Here is a 17,362-nt window from a genome sequence, read left to right as displayed (position 1 = left end):
AGTTGATGGAAAAAGCCAGAACATCAAAAGCTCCAAGTCCGTTAAGCACTAGCAGATTGGTGGGGGAAGAAGTGAGTGGCACACCAATGCACGTGCAACCGAACTTTTTTGGTGATAACATTACTGTTAGCCTAGTGTCGAAAATCCACAGTTATAAATCTTGAGGAAGATAACTCATCACATCATCCAGAGTATGTCACAAAAAACCAGCCACACAAGAAACAAGGTAGGAGATTAAACTTTCCACCCACTATTCCTTTAGCTGCAAGAATAGAGAGGGAGAGACAACTGAAGCAGAGGTGCAAGAAATTATGGAGAGTGACATACATGATTCAATGTGGGCTATGCGTTGAACATCAAAGGGGTCAGGTTCATTTAAGGAAAGATCCAACAGTTTCAGGGAAAACACAAGATGTCTTGGCAGATGTCTCCATGGGAGGTGCAAAAGCCAGAAGATTTTTAGGAAACCATAGTAAAAAACAAGTGAATGTTACGTGGGATTGTTGGAAAGAATTGTGTGAGATCACGACAAATGTTGCCAGTACACCACGGCTAGCAAATCTTAGAATGGAGGTTTGGAAGCATCTTGACATCTTTTTAAATGTTCTTAGACAACAGAAGACATCAGCTACATATGCGCAAGAGTACAAAAGTTCTATTACAAATCTCATTCAAATAATCGAAGAAGCATGGGGAGAAAAAGATATCACATACTATTTGGTAAGACTCCTTTGTATTTTTGTATTCATGATACACTCAGTGGAATTGACATATGCTAATTTTTTTTAATTATGTAGCACATCCTCCATGTACATGGGCCATATTTTGTTGAGGAGCATGGACCCCTAGCAACATACAGTAACCAAGGGATGGAAAAGTCACATTACCAGGCACACACATCATTCTTTTGGAGCACAAGACATGGTGGAGGGGCTACAAGAAGCAATGCTCTTGCAAAGTTATTCAACTGGTTTTTCAGAATATAAAGAATGCAAAAAAATGACATTTTGGACACATAACACTGTAAAAAAAGAGAACTGTTGTATTCATAACTTTGTACAAAAAGTTATCTATTGTAATCTGGAGTATGTACAAAAAGTCTATTCCAAAGTTTTCACATCATCATCCTTTGTTAGTGCTCCCCTAGAGCATAGAAATTTCCTTCTATTGTAGCCACCTAGTATTTTTACATCGGTTTTATTTGCAACTAGAGCATACGCAGAGAGTATGTAAAAAAATATCCTTCTGTAGAGGCGGAAAACCCAGGGCCATAACCCAAAATTCTAGTAGCGGCTGTCTTCTCAAGAAACATGATTTCGTTAGCATTGGCTTGTATAGTTGAGAAGCCATACAGTCTGCAGAGAGCTTTAATACAAAGTATAAGCCAGTCTGCATCCTTGGAGAAATGGCTATGCAACACATAGAAAATATTCTCATCCATTTTGGAGAAATAGTGTCCAAGTGCAGTATCTTTCTTGCTAGAGCCTGCTTGCCTTGAGCCTTTACCTCTCCCTAAGAAGTTGTCTTCATCTACTAGCTCCAATTGTAAACAAGAGAAATACCTTTTGATTTTCATCTTGTTCAAGTATATCTGATGTCTAGAGTGAGATTGAGGTTTCTTTAATGTCTTTAACTGTTGTAGGAGATTTGGAAAGCCCTCTCTTTTTGGAAACTTTGGACATGGATGGAGATACTTGTGAAGACTGCAAACCAATAGGTGTTTTTGGTGAGGTAGACCTTTGAGATGGTGAACCACCCACTGGAGATGGTGACCTTGGTGAGGCATGAATTGGTGATGGGGAAGATGCCATTCTGGAATGGTGCGATAACAAAGACCTTCAATTTCTATAAACCAAGCCTTTGCGCCATTGTTGCGGATACATTGGAAAAATGAAATGAGTGTGACAACGTTTATATACAACATTTACATACCTTGTATAACAACGAATCTCGGAAGGCCACGTGGAATGTACCATTGATGAAAGATCCAGTAAGAACGTGCCACATGTCACTAGCTGTTGGAGACAACGAATGGCAATGTGCCGCATGTCCAACGGTCTGTTGAGGTATAAATAGAAATGTGGGACCACATTATTTATTTTCCACTTTGAGAGAGCTCTGTCCTTGTGTGCGACCACATCATTCCCAAGTGAAGTCTCCACGTGCCTTCTTGCTTTCGTTAATGGCGCGAAGGGATCTAAAATAGCATGCAGTTTTGTCCCTATCACACCGTTTGCGGACGAGCATGTAGGGGTGAGACGACAAGGTTGTAGGGGTGAAATATGGGCCCCTTGAGTTTGTCATAGAAATAAGACTATATACCTGATATTGTAAGTAGCCCCCCTCTTCGTCTGGTGCTAGTGCTACTAGAGAGAGAGAGAGTAGTGTTTTTTAGCCGTTCGTAATAACGGCGCGAATCACTTCTTCTTCAAGGGAATTACCACCTTATCACACTGTTACGGAATGGTCTGCATGTCTTTTATGTGGAAGTACATTATTCATTGATCACAATTCAAAAATATGTGTTTTTTGCCATTCGTTAATGGCGCGAATTGCTTGCATCTTCAAGGGGATTTACCACCTATCGTGCCGTTTACAGATTGTTGTGCACGTCTTATATTGGAAATACCATATCCAACCTCCTTGTTTATCTTTGGTGTGTGTGCTTAGCATATAAGTGTATGGACAATATTTTCTTGCTTCTATTTTGGGACATCCTTTTGTGTGCCTTTTTGAAACCACTGGCCATGTACATCCTTTCTTTATTTCTTCTTGTTTGAGGGTATTCTATTAATCTAAAAAGGATTTTGACCTACTGTGTTGTTGCAAGGTTTCTCAAATATTTCTCAATTTGCAATCTATGGGCAAGGACAAAGAAAACTGCAAGGAAAGTATATACTCAAGATCCAAAGATAGCACAGGTTGCTACTGCACCCAATCCTAAGAAGAAAAGAAGGTCAAGATGGTATTATATGAAGAGGTGTTTTTCAGAGATTAGGAAGACCCAAGATGACACTCATCATCTTATCCCAAGGGCTGCCTTCATCTGTGTAGTAAAGCAAATATGTGATAGGATTGGTCTCTTGACCAAAAGTAATACCCCATACAAAAAGTGGCAAGCTTCTACATTGTGGTTCTTGCAAGAAGCAACTAAAGACTTTCTTATAGATTTCATGAATGATGCCTACAATATTGCTGCTGCACATGCACACAGGGTCACTTTAATGAACAAGGGTTTCTCAGTGTGGTGATTGAGCATGCTTAGGTATAGATTTGATAAAGTTCTCAAGCCACTTCCAACCACAGATACTAGGGCCTTTGATATCCTTGCTTCTCGAGAGGGAGGATAATTTTCATAAAGAGGAAGTTAGGAGACTTGGTACTATGAATTATGATAGAATGGGAAAGGTATTTGGTCAAATTATTATCAATGTCTCCTCCAACCCTCAGAATGAATATTGCTTGAGCATTTCACCTAAGGACAAAGTGATGTTAGAGAAGACGGATATTGAAATATCTGACTCTGTATTATTCTGTTGCATGAGGTAAGCCTGTTCCTACTCAAGGACATGAGGAAGAAAAGTCTGGGAGTCCAAAAAAACCAAGTGAAGCCCAAGAGCAAGCAAAGTCTAGGAGCCCAAATAAGCAAAGTGAAGATCAAGAGCAGGCAAAGTCTGGGAGCCCAAATAAACAAAGTGAAGATCAAGAGCAGGCAAAGTTTGGGAGCCCAAATAAACAAAGTGAAGATCAAGAGCATTAGAATATTTTGTAACTTCACACACGCAGTGACATTTTGTAACTCACAAGATGTATTTGTACCATTTATTGTATATAGATCACAATTCGTTTATGAAAGATGTAGTTATCTACTAAATGTTTGCTCACAAATGGCAATGGTTAAGAAAAATGTTAACTGTCTATTCATTCATGGTTCAAAAATTACAACAGCTGGAGGTAAACAACTCATACAAGATATAGAGCATTCAGCTCTTCTTCCAATTGTGTTGTCAAGAAACTAGGGGTGGTGTTGTCAAGAAACTCCAAGGTTTCCCTAATGTCTTTTAACGTCCACTGAGAGGTAACATTAACCTCCTTTCTTTCAACATGTGGAATAACCTGCAACTCAAACCTAAATGACATGCAATCTATATCAGAATCCAAAGGTTCCTCGATACCCAACTTAAGTTTGTATCTCCTATAATCATAACCCATAGTAAAGAGATTGTCGAGGAGATATTGTAAGACAAAGCCAAGGATTGAGGGCATGCATTGCACCTTATGTAGTCACCCTTATGGTCATACTCTCTAGATTTCCAAAACAATCCTATAATGTTGTCCACCAAAAGCTCTGTTGGGAAGTTTCTACTTAGCCATGATGCCTTTGTCCTCTGTAACTCTGCGTCTTTAAAGCAAGCTACAAAGACATGTAAAGGCACGAACCATGATAACCGTATCCTCCTCGAGATCCTTCTCGAAGTCATGGTCTTTTGAATATCCTGCGATATTTTATGTTTGAAGCTCTGCACAATCGCTTCATCTGGAATGTCTTAATTAAGAGAAGAAAGGCTTGGCACTGCTAAATCCTCAATTTTCCCATACACACCTGGTTTTGGGGGAACAATGTACTGTGCATAGTATACAAAAAGATTACTAAAAAAATCCACATTACTTTTGGAGGTAGTAGAGTCCATTTCAAGCTTTTTTCCTCTAATTTAGCCAAACTCTCCAAATTCGGACGGATTGTGGTGGTCCCTAGGATCCGTTATACTGACAAAATCTGTCAAAAGATTTGAAAAAAGATGGCATGTAGTTAATGCTGAAATTTTTGAAGTTTGGAAAAACTACCTCCAATATTCCTTTTGGTGCCCATTCCATTTTCATTCTTCTTCTCAACATCTAGAAGCTCTCATCTTCTAGCTCTCTCTCATCTCTTCTTCGACCTCACTGAGCTTCATTGCATCTTCTTCTCTCTCATCTCGTTTTTGACCTCACTGAGTTCCATTGTCTCATTCTCTTGCTTCTATTCTATGTGGAATCCACAAGATGTCCTTCTCGTTCAATAAGCTCTTGTGTCATACGCAACAAAAGGGATGATGGAACTTGGGAACCCAAGAGTTTCACTGTAAACGACTGGGTTACTATGTTGCCCTCATGCAAGGGATCTCACAAGGTGAAAAAAATGAAAAAGAGAGGATACAAAATACCATTAGAAGGGACGCATTGTTGCTTTCAAGGTTACATCTAAAGGCTGGTTTGCTCAGGTCCAACATGTTTACATGGCAAGTGATATGTACTTACCTCCAACTCAACATATTCCTATGCAAGTACATTGTAATTTTGCAAATATGTTTTCTCTTTTAATATAAGTTTTAACTTCAGATTTCTTCAGATATCTTTCCCTCAACAAGTTTTGAGTGCAACTTGTGGAGAGCTTCAGTGGGTTTCAGGGAAAATATTTTAGACACTAGGAGGATTTTTATATCCAAAAATATCTCAATTTTGAATTATCTCTCTCTAGACATTTTCTCTCTCTAGGCCAAAACAGGGTAAAACATGATCTTTCTTTTATTTGAGAGGGGAATAATTATAAGATCAGAAGGGAAGGTTCTTACACCTGTACACCTCAAAAGTTGGAGGGAGGAATCTTACATGGGATTTGGTGCCATTGCCTAAAGGCAAGAAAGCTATTGGTCGTAAGTGGGTGTATAAGGTGAAACATAATAGTGATGGTAGCATAAGCAGGTACAAGGCTAGATTAGTAGCCAAAGGATATGCACAGACATATGGGATTGATTATGAGGAGACATTTGTCCCAGTTGCAAAGATGGCAACTGTGAGTAGGAGACAAGAATACCATATTCTTGTGCACGTGGCACACTCTCTTTGGCTCTTTTCTTAATCAATGAGATTAGTAAAGGGCCCTTTTTTAGGTATTTTTGGCCCAAGTTTAGACATAAAGGCAAAGGCAAGCACCTTTATTTTATATATTTGCGTATCTTTGGGTTAGATGTGAACCATAATATGTTTATACAGCAATCCACTCTAAAAAAGGATGACCCAATGAGAATGTTTAGCAGCAGGAGAACAATGTGAAAAGGACCTAGTACTGTTTGATGACATTGTATTGTAGTTTTGAAAAGATCCTTCATGTTGCAATAATAAAATGTCCTTTGTCTCAATTCTCTGGCAAGGACTATTTACTTTTTTTTAAAATATTTTATTAGGAAAATTAATATGGTTATATGTCAATGGCTTGAATATGTTCATTCCATTCATCTACTTTTTTAAAATAAAGGGGATAGCCATGCATCTACTTTTTTAAATTTAGGGAAAAGCCATGCATGTACTTTTCTAAATTTAGGAAAAAGACATGTATGTACTTTTCTAAATTTAGTGGATAACCATGCAAAGTATCTTTTTGCTTTTTGCTTTGTGTATCTATAAATTTGACCCCTACCTCTTACTCTAATCCTCACTTCCAAATCTTGTTGCCTCCCTATCCCTCTCATTGTATTTCTCTCCCTCACTATCGTTCTCTTCCTTACGACCCTCAACCATCAATTAACCTTTGTTCATCTCTAATGTTTGTAGCATTATATGGTAGTGATGTGTGTGAACACACTTAGAACCGCCAGGGCACTTTTTCCCTCATTAGGAGGTTTTTTCCCCGTGCGTATGTACACCCTCTTATCTTCTCATTTTGGGGTGTGTACTTATCTTTTGTATCTGGCTCACATTTGTTCATTCTAATCTAGTGAGTTTGTATGCTCTCAAGCTTCTCTATCTTGTGTGTGTGTGCATTGTTGCAACCCTAACCCTAATTCCAACAATTGGTATCAGAGCTAGCTTCCTTGACACTTGATCTAGTAGTCTGCCTCCCTCTTCACGACCCTGTTTTTCTGTTGCCAATTGAGATACCCTCTTAGGAGAAGAAGGTATATACTGTAGTGTGATGTATACAAAGTATATAGAGTTTTTAGAGTCTGTGGCGCGATTCGCGCATGTTTTGGGCACCACAAGGTTTTTGCAGTCATTCTGGAGAGGCGTCATTTTGGATTGGTTCTGCTCAATTTTGGGTGTTTGGGCTATGTAGTAGCGGCGGCAAAGATTTGGTGTGCAACAGCATCATAGTGTCTTCAACATCGGCCATCACACTTTTTCCAGTAACACTCTATTATCTACTCTGTGTTATTTTCATACACTTTGCAGCAGCAGGTGATTCAGTCAGTTTGACAGCCATCCAGGGTTGAATACTGAGTACTTGCAGTGTGTCAAAAGATTTTGCATTTGGTAAAAAGTCATGGCTGGCAGTAGTGATGTATTCAACATGTTGTCTACTGTGCTGAGGACAAACTTGATGGGACTAACTACCCATTATGGTCCTATTAAATGATGAGGCATGTACTAGTTGCTAAAGGCCTTTGGAATGTGGTTAGTGGTAGTGAAACTCGTCCTGTTTCACAACTACTAGTGCAACCAGGTGCTGCAGGTACATCTGAAGTAGAATCCAATACAAATGTGGCTCCTCCACATACACCACTAGTACCTCCCACCGCTGCTTAAATGAGATGGGATGGAAGAGATGCACAGGCACATGCATTGCTTGCACTTTCTATGAAGCGAAGCATTATTCCTCATATTCGGTCATGTAAGACTTCAAAACAGGCATGGGATGCACTTGCTACATTATACTAGGTGCGTAATGAAGCACGTGTTGCATATCTGCAAACAGTTGGAGTCTGAGCACATAAATGAGGGAAACTCAATGGACAGCTTCTTGACCAAGATCAAAGATTTTAAGGAGCAACTGGCTAGTGTGGATGAGATATATCTTGACAGTACATTGGTGCCCACAGTTCTCAATGCATTACCAGATTCTTATCAAAGTTTTTCCTCTACCCTTAGACTCATGATGAAGGAAAATCCAAATGCCCTTACATTTGATGATGAGCTGGTTTTAGTACTCTTGCAAGAAGAGCAGTCTAGGCAAAACAGATCTAATATGCAAGTTGGTGACCAAGCTTTTGTTGCCAATCAGAAAGGCAAAGGTAAAGCTTCTTTGCATGGTGGCTATAAGCCAAAATCAGAATCCTTAGGTAAGGATGCAGAGAAAGAAGGTGATAAGCCTAAAAGGAAGGGCAAGTGTCACTATTGTAGGAAATCAGGGCACTACATACATGAGTGCAAGAAAAGGCTAGAGAAGGAGAAAAATAAAGAATCGTTCATGGCTGTGGTGGCTGATGCATCTGCACCAACAAGTGCAGAGAAGAAGGAATCTGCAAGTTTTGCTCGATGATTGGGCATGGACTGTACATTGTAGTTATGACCCTTATGTTCATGATGTATGCATGTCAGTGTGGCAGAATCAGATGCTTGGTACTTTGACAGTGGTGCTAGTAAGCACATTACTTTGACAGTGGTGCTAGTAAGCACATTACTTCACAAAAAGGTTTGTTCTCATCTCTGGAATCTATCCCAAGTGTAGGAACCATCACATGTGCAAATGGTTCCTCGTATCCTATCTCAAAGGAGTTGGTAGAGTTGTGCTCACTGCTACAAATGGGGGCGCATTTACTCTTTCAAAAGTTTTGTATGTGCCAGGCATTAAGAAGAACTTGCTGTCAGTTTCAGCCTTAGCCTTGTCAGGCTTAACGGATAAATTTGTGGATGACAGATGTACAGTTGAGGATAGAAATGATGGTTATTCTATCATTGCCTCAGGTACCTTGTTTCATGAGCTATACAAGATAGATGTATTTGAGAAGTTACAGCATGATGCTTGCTCAGTCTCTATGACTCGTGCTATGAGTGATGTAGAATTATGGCATGCACGATTTGGCCATCTAAATTATGGCAGTTTGTTATGCCTTTAAATTGTCTGAGTTGTCAACTCTTGAGACCCCTACTAGACATGTATGTAAGGGGTGTATTCTTGGTAAAATGCATCGGGCATCATTTCCAAAGGATGGATATGTTAGAGCGTTAAGAAATTACAGCTTATACATAGTGATGTATGTGGTCCTATGAGGACACCATCTATTGGGGGATATCTCTACTTCGTCACTTTTATTGATGATCACTCTAGATATAGCTGGGTGTATCCATTAAAGCAGAAGTTAAAGGTTTTTATGTGCTTTAGGCACTTCGTATCTATGGCTGAAAATGCATGTGAATTGAAAGTTGACACCCTTCGTTCAGATCGAAGGGGGGGGGGGAATATATGTCCAAGGAATTTCATGCATATATGGTTGAAAAAGGCATAAGGCATCAATGTACAGTGCCATACACACCTCAGCAAAATAGTGTGGCTGAGAGAAAGAACAGGTCTCTCATGGAGATGGCACGATGTATGGTGAAAGCCCAAGATTTACGTCATGGTTTTTGGTTAAAGGGAACTATGTGCGCAAACTATGGTTTTTGGTTAAAGGCAACTATGTGCGCAAACTATGGTTTTTGGTTAAAGGCAACTATGTGCGCAAACTATGTGTTGAACAAATACCCTACCAAGGCCTTGCAGAGTCTAAAACTCCTTATGAAGCTTGGCATGGCAGGAAACCTTCTGTGGCTCATTTGCGTGTTTTTGGTTGTCTTGCTTATGCTCTTGTGCCTGAGCAACAATGCAGTAAGCTTGATGATAAAGTAGTTAAATGCATATTTGTGGGATACAATTCAGAAAGCAAGGGATGTACTCTACCATTCGGCCTCAAAGCAAATTTTGGTAAGTAGAGATGTTGTTTTTGTCAAAAACTCAATTCAGCCCATGCTTTCATGTAAAAAACAGCAGAATGTATGCTCATAGGACATGTTTGATTCGCTCCTACCTTTGTTTAATGGAGGGCAGCCATATGTAGAGCAATTGAATGCTCAACCAAGTGCCAAAATTCAACCTTTGCAGGTGCAAAATCAGCCTATAGATCAGCCTTTTGATGAGGCAATTATTGAGGATGTAGTGGATGAGGAGAGAGCAGCCATAGAAGAATCTAGGCATATGCCAAAATGGCTTGTGCAGACATTGAGGGGATAGCAAGTTGGCAGCTCCTTTACTTAGAAAAATTTGTGTAGGTTCTCATCATGTATATTATTCTCATGTGGATCATGTTCTCATTTCTACTTTATGTAATGAGAAGGAACATGTTTCCTTTGAGGAAGCATACGATAATGATCATTGGATGCATGCTGCTATGCAAGATGAGTATAACTCTATACTCAAGAATGACACCTGGTATTTGACAGATCTACCTCATGGCAAGAAAGCCATTGGTACTAATTGGGTTTACAAGTTAAAATGCAAAGCAGATGGTGGCATTGATCGCTACAAGACCAGACTTGTTGTAAAGGGGTATGCCCCAGCAAAGGGCATTGATTATGATGATGATATCTTTGCACCCATATCTCGTATGGCAACACATCATGGGTGGAATGTACATCAGTTGGACATTAAGACTACATTCTTGAATGGTGATTTACATGAGGAGGTGTATGTATCGTAGCCTCCTAGTTTTGATGTGAAAGGAGAAGAGTCTAAAGTATGCAGGTTTAAAAAGGCTCTTTATGGCCTTAATAAGCAGGCTCCTAGAGCATGGTATGAGAAGATTCATGCATACTTGGTTGCAAATGATTTTTGCAAACAGTCCAACGGAGAGTACCCTCTATGTGAAGAGGAGTAAGGACACATTTTTGGTCATCATTCTATACATCGATGACATGCTGCTTACGGGACTCGATATAGATCAAATTTCAGCCTTTAAGACTGATTTGCAAGTCATCATTTGAGATGTCAGATTTGGGACCCTTGCATTATTATTTGGGGATTTAGTTTATGTAGCGCAATGATGGCATTGTTATGCTGCAGTCTAAATATATACAGGAGCTATTGAAGAGGTTTAATCTTGAAGACTGTAAACCTGTGGCTACACCTATGGAGACAGGTACTCGACTTAGTCTTCAAGATGATGCAGGAGACTCTTTTGATGCTAGTTTGTATCAGCAGGCTTTTGGATCCCTTCTTTATGTATGTAACACGAGGCCAGATATATAGTATGCAGTCTCACAGTTGAGCAAATTTATGCATAGCCTAGGTACGAAGCATTGGTAGGCTGTCAACAAGCGGGTTTTTTGCTATTTGCAGGGCACTCAGTATTTTGGATTATTTTATCCAAAGGGTGATCAGTCTCACAACTGCATGCTTTTAGTGATTCAGATTGGACTGGATGTTATGACACACGAGTGTCCACTAGTGGGTTTTACTTTCGCCTCGGTGATTCATGTATATCATGGCTCGCAAGAAGCAGCCTACAGTGGCCACTTCCAACTATGAAGCTGAGTACAGGAGGGCAGCTCTTATAGTAGCTACAGTTGAGTGTGTGTGGCTCAGACGTCTTATGGTGGCTGATTTGGGTGTTGGACAATCATCTAGCACTACGATTTTCACAGACAGCCAGACTGCATTAGCAGTTGCGAGGAACCCAGTGTTTCATGCTCGCACTAAGCACATTGAGGTGCATTACCACTTTGTTAGGGAAAGACTCTCTGCAGCAAGCAGAGATCAACTTGGTCTATGTGCCTACACATGACAACATGGCAGATTTATTCACGAAGGCTCTTCCTCGTGAAAAGTTCAAAGCTTTTCCTAAAGCTTTGGGCTTACTGCCTTTTCAGGATTGATCGGCCATACCCTGTACATGTTCACATCATTACACCAAGGGGGATTTGTAGCATTATATGGTAGTGATGTGTGTGAACACACTTAGAACCACCAAGGCACTTTTTCCCTCACTAGGAGGTTTTTTCCCCCGTGCATATGTACACCCTCTTATCTACTCATTTTGGGGTGTGTACTTATCTTTTGTATCTGGCACACATTTGTTCATTCTAATCTAATGAATTTGTGTGCTCTCAAGCTTCTCTATCTTGTGTGTGTGTGTGTGTGTGTGTGTGCATTGTTGCAACCCTAATCCTAATTCCAACAATGCCTTCTTCTAATCACCCTAGCTATACTATGAAGGAAACACTGGAGAGGGTTTGCAAAGATTTATACAAGAAAACAGGTGGATATACGACATAACATCTCAGAATCACGATGAAGGTGTTAGCGGATGAGCCTATTGATTCTGGATATTTGTATGCGTGGAACATGAAGATTGGAAAGTGCTATTGGCACTTGGCAAAGTTATGGGTATATTATCGAAGAGACGGAGGAGCCCCTATGGGAGGAGTTAAAGAATAGAGTAGCCCAAAAAAGTGTATAGGTGTAGGATCCATAGGTAGTTATGGTATGTTATCAATTTTAAACAATGTTAGATTGTAGTATCCCTTATAAAAGTACATAATTGCATATGTAATATTCTTTTTTGTAATAAAGTGGTCTCAACTATAGATCACCTTATCTTTTGTATTAAACGCCTTGGCAAATTTTTGGTTTGTTGTTGTTTTGATTAATTATGTCAAATTCTTAGTTTATTATATGTTTTAAATAATAGTTATGATAGAAGAGTTGTATTTGGAAGATGTATGTCAAATTATGTCAAATTCTCAGCTTATTATATGTTTTAAATAACAGTTATGATAGAAGAGTTGTATTTGGAAGATGTATGTAAATGAACTTGGTTTTATCTGTAATTGAACGTGGTATTTTCGATCCTAAGGTTGTAATGTCGTTCTTATCTCTCTCACTCACTCTTCCTCTCAAATAATTAGGCCATAATCTCAATCATAATTGAAAAATTATTGACCTCCCTTAATAAATCTACATTCTTCACTGCTTCTTATGCAAGGCAAAGTAGATATCTTGCCTAGAATGAAATTATCTTGTATATATAATTCTTTAAATTATTCACCTTGTTAATTGTACTCACATGCAATGATATGTCGTCACATGCAAAGGCTTAAAATAATATAAAACCACATGCAAAGCCATGGAATGACATGCAACACTATGCCAATGACATACAACACTATGCAAAGGGCATGGAGTACCATGCAATGAAATGCACATGTAATAATATTGAGATGCAATCCATGCCATGCAATGCAATATATTGTAATGGCACATACATGTATTGACATGCAGTTGGATAATAAAGGCATGCAATGACATGCAACACTATGCAAAGGGCATGGAGTACCATGCAATGGAATGCACATGTAATAACATCCAGATGCAATGCCATGCAATGCAATGTATTGTAATGGCACATACAATTGCATTAACATGCAATTGTATTGTAATGGCACATACATGCATTAACATGCAATTGGATAATAAAGAGTAGCCCATGCCATGCAAACACAAAAATACAAATGTAGAAAATAAACTCACATACAATGCTATGCAAATGCATGTGAAGATGAGGGAGATAGAGAGAAACGAGGTGGAAGAAGAGATTATGCATAAGGAGGGTGGGACGGGGAGAGAGAGAGAGAGAGAGAGAGAGAGAGAGAGAGAGAGAGAGAGAGAGAGAGAGAGAGAGAGAGCTACCAAAGAGAGCGAAGGATAGAGAGAGTTAGGAAAGAGAAGGATACAGAGAGTGAGATAGGGAGGATACATAGAGTGAGAAAAGAGAAGGATAGAGAGAGTGACAGGGGGAGGATAGAGAGAGTGAGAGAGGTAGGGTGGGAGAGCGAAAGGGAGGAAAGAGAGAGGGGGAGGGAAGAGGGTGGGAGAAGGAGAGAGAGGGTGGTGTGGGCTGGGCGGTGGTGGGACAAGAAGAGAGAAAGAGAGAGAAGGGTGGAGAGGAGAGAGAGAGGTGAGAGAGGGAGGGTGCGAGAGTGAAAGGGAGGGAGGGAGACGAGAGGGAGGGAGGGTGGGAGAGTGAAATGGAGGGAAGAAGGTGGGAGAAGGAGAGAGATTGTGGTGTGGGCTGGGCGATGGTGGGACAAGGAGAGAGAGAGAGAGGGAAGAGGGTGGAGAGGAGAGAGAGGGAGGGAGGGTGGGAGAGTGAAAGGGAGGGAAGAGAGAGGGGGAGGGAAGAGGGTGGGAGAAGGAGAGAGAGGTTGTGAGCTGGGTGGTGGTGGGACAAGGAGAGAGAGAGAGAGAGGGAAGAGGGTTGAGAGGAGAGAGAGGGAGGGTGGGAGAGTGAAAGGGAGGGAGAGAGAGGGTGGGAGAAGGAGAGAGAGAGGAAGGGTGGGAGGCTTTAGGATTTAGGGTGAGATAGGGAGGACACAGAGAGTTAGAAAAGAGAAGGATAGAGACAATGGGATAGGGGGAGGATATAGAGAGTTAGCAAAGAGAGAAAAGTATAAAGAGAGTGAGAGAGGGAGAGTGAAAGGGAGGGAAGAGAGAGAGGGGGAGGAAAGAGGGTGGGAGAAGGAGAGAGAGGGTGGTGTGGGCTGGGCTGGGGGCTGGGTGATGGTGGGCAGCGGAGATGGTGGTGGCAATAGTTAGAGAGAGATCATTCAAGTAGAGAGAGAGGGCACCCAAGAAAAGCTCCCTCCACCAAGCTCCCTAAAAAATCACACTCCCTCACACACTCCCTAAGTCCCCACCATTATTGAGTCTTTTGGCCTACAATTGTTCGCCCACATTGTTTGCAGACAAAAGTGGACAAGCATTCACACATAATTACTTAAGCATTGATGTGTAACTATAAGCCACCATTGGTTCCCATATGTTTTACTCATGTGTCCATGCTTTGCTAGCATGTACTTAAAAGAGTTGTAATGTAACCAAACCAAGGGAAATTTGGATAGAGAAAATTATCTAGTAGTCTCCATGACACTACCTCCTCTCATTGCTTTAGATGTGTCCTGTCCTCCCACGTGTTGCTGCAAGCATGTGATGGCACGCTTATGCCATGTTATCCACATGCTAGAGAAAAATATATGATAGTTTCCGTGGCACTACCTCCTTTCATTGTTGCAAATGTGCCCTCACCTTCCACATGTTGCTTCTAGCATGTGATGGCATGACTATGCCATGCTGTGTCCACACACTAGAGCCCCTATACCATGGCAACATGATCTAATTAGAGGAACTAGAATATTCCTCTCTCCCACATGTTTCTACCAGCATGTGATGACATGATTATACTGTGCTATCTGCACACTAGAGCCCCTATACCATGGCGACATGATCTAATTAGAGGAACTAGAATCTTCTTCTAACTATAATTTTTGGTGGAGTGAGCTTTGCAACTTATGTTGTAAACAAGGTATAAAACATAGAGTTGGGCAAACAAGCATATATAAAATCATCATAAGAGGGGGAATGTGGGCATCACCCTTTATACACCTTGTGCTATCTACAATATAAAATGTTAGAAATAAGTGCCCTACAATTCATGCACCGGTAGGATGTCTTCTCATTTAACCTGCATTGGTCCTCTTGCATATATGAGGGCATTGATGGGGATATCGATGTGGAGAGTCTATTGGATTTTGGAGGAGAAGAGTGCAGATATGGAACATGTAAGGGTGGAGGTGTTAGTTGAAGAATATGAATATGTGCCTACAAGGATAACACAATGCACTTTCAAAGATGGAAGTAAACAAGTTTAGTTTAGAATTGTACTGGTTCATGCATGCTATATTTAAATGGCTACTTTTTTTAATTTTGATTTTTGAAGTATTGATTAAAATCATCAGCGTATGTAAGTTTTGATTTTTTAAGTATTGATTGAAATCATCGGCATTCTTATTAACACATAAGTTTTGATTTTTTTTGTTTTAGTAAACAAAGGACTAGGGCTACACAAGCTCACACGAGGTTGCAAGTTTAAACAGGTCCAAATGAAGGAAGGTTTAGACATATCATAACCACAGAGCTAGTGTGAGGACATTGTAAGGCATTACCTCACACTTAGTTTTTGCTATCATGACTTTATTACTTTGATTTGCTATCATGACTTTATTACTTTGATTTGCTATCAAGTTTTTCTACCTTTTGTGTACTTGTATACTGGATATCTGGTATGTTACTTTGCAATGAATAATAAAAGAAAGACTATGGATGTCATCCCATGGCTAATGAGACAAAAGAGGCCTTCCTCAATGGGTAACCATGTAAGGAGGCCCTCCTTTATGGGTAACCACCAAAGGAGGCCCTCCTTTATGGGTAACCACCAAAGGAGGCCTCTTTGTAACCATGGTGATGTTACAATGGTGACTAGATGTGGTTGGAGAGCCCATTCGATACATTTTGTTCATAAACTTTTGAACTTTGCCATTCATGTGGTTATTTTCTATGTCATGAATTGCATACATCATGTATGGTTCAAAGGTTGAGGGCCATGTGCCATCATGTTAGTCTATGTATGGGATTTTCATATAGCTTGAATATGTAGCATGTATACTCGATATCTAGTATGCTATTTTGCAATGAATAATAAAAGAAAGACTATGGATGTCATCCTATGGCCGATGAGACAAAAGAGGCCTTCCTTTATGGGTAACCCACGAAAGGAGGCCTCTTTGTAACCATGATGAGGTTACAATGATGATTATATGTGATTGGAGTGGAGCGCATCCTATACATTTTGTTCATAAACTTTTGAACTTTGCCATTCATGTGGCTATTTTCTATGTCATGAATTGTATACATCATGTATGGTTAGAAGGTTGAGGGCCATGTGCCATGTTAGTCTATGTATGCGATTTTCATATGGCTTGAATATATAGCAAGCAGACATCCATGCTTACTTGGTATCATATGGCTTGAGTATGTGTAGCAAGTAGGATGGTCATGATTTAGAGTTAGAGATGGTGGTGACTCACGTGGTGTAGGATTACTTGATATATGGCTTGAATATATAGCAAGCAGACATCCATGCTTACTTGGTATCATATGGCTTGAGTATGTAGCAAGTAGGATGGTCATGATTTAGAGTTAGAGATGGTGGTGACTCACGTGGTGTAGGATTACTTGATATATGGCTTGAATATGTAGCATGTAGGATTACTTGGTATATAGAGTTGAAGATGGTGGCGACTCACATGGTGCCCCTAACAACAAAAGTAGCAGGTATTATATGGCTGGTCATGATATAGAGTTGGAGATGGTGGCAACTCATGTGGTGTAGGATTTCTTGGTATATAGAGAGTTGAGAATGATGGTGACTCACATGGTGCCCCTAGTAGCAAAAGTTCTATGCATCATCATCATCATTGTGACTCCAGTTGGAATGGTCATGCTCATGCTCATGCATGCCATCATATTATGTGACACTTTCTACAATGTATAGTTCTTTTCGGCTCACAATATTAATGTGCATAACTATGGGAAATCCGAAATCCCGCTGCTTTGGAGCCATACGCCCCAAGTTCTAACCATTTGGGTTATACACCCCTTTCGCTACTCGGAGTGGTTCGTTGACACGGGACGCAGAGGAGTGACCTGCACTGGCAACAGAGAGAGGACGATGGCGGC

The 17,362-nt window shown here is 40.3% G+C and overlaps 1 pseudogene; it reads left to right on the top strand.

The window, feature by feature from the left end:
* Positions 1-432: 432 nt before the first annotated feature.
* On the top strand, positions 433-1,019 carry LOC147629045 (uncharacterized; annotated as a pseudogene).
* The last annotated feature ends 16,343 nt before the right edge of the window (positions 1,020-17,362 follow it).

This window comes from Cibotium barometz, chromosome 18, assembly GCF_041138505.1.
Source record: "Cibotium barometz isolate CiBa-2024 chromosome 18, ASM4113850v1, whole genome shotgun sequence".
Classification (NCBI taxonomy): domain Eukaryota; kingdom Viridiplantae; phylum Streptophyta; class Polypodiopsida; order Cyatheales; family Cibotiaceae; genus Cibotium; species Cibotium barometz.
Note: the sequence above shows the minus strand (reverse complement) of the source record. Positions and strands in the feature narration are given on the sequence as shown.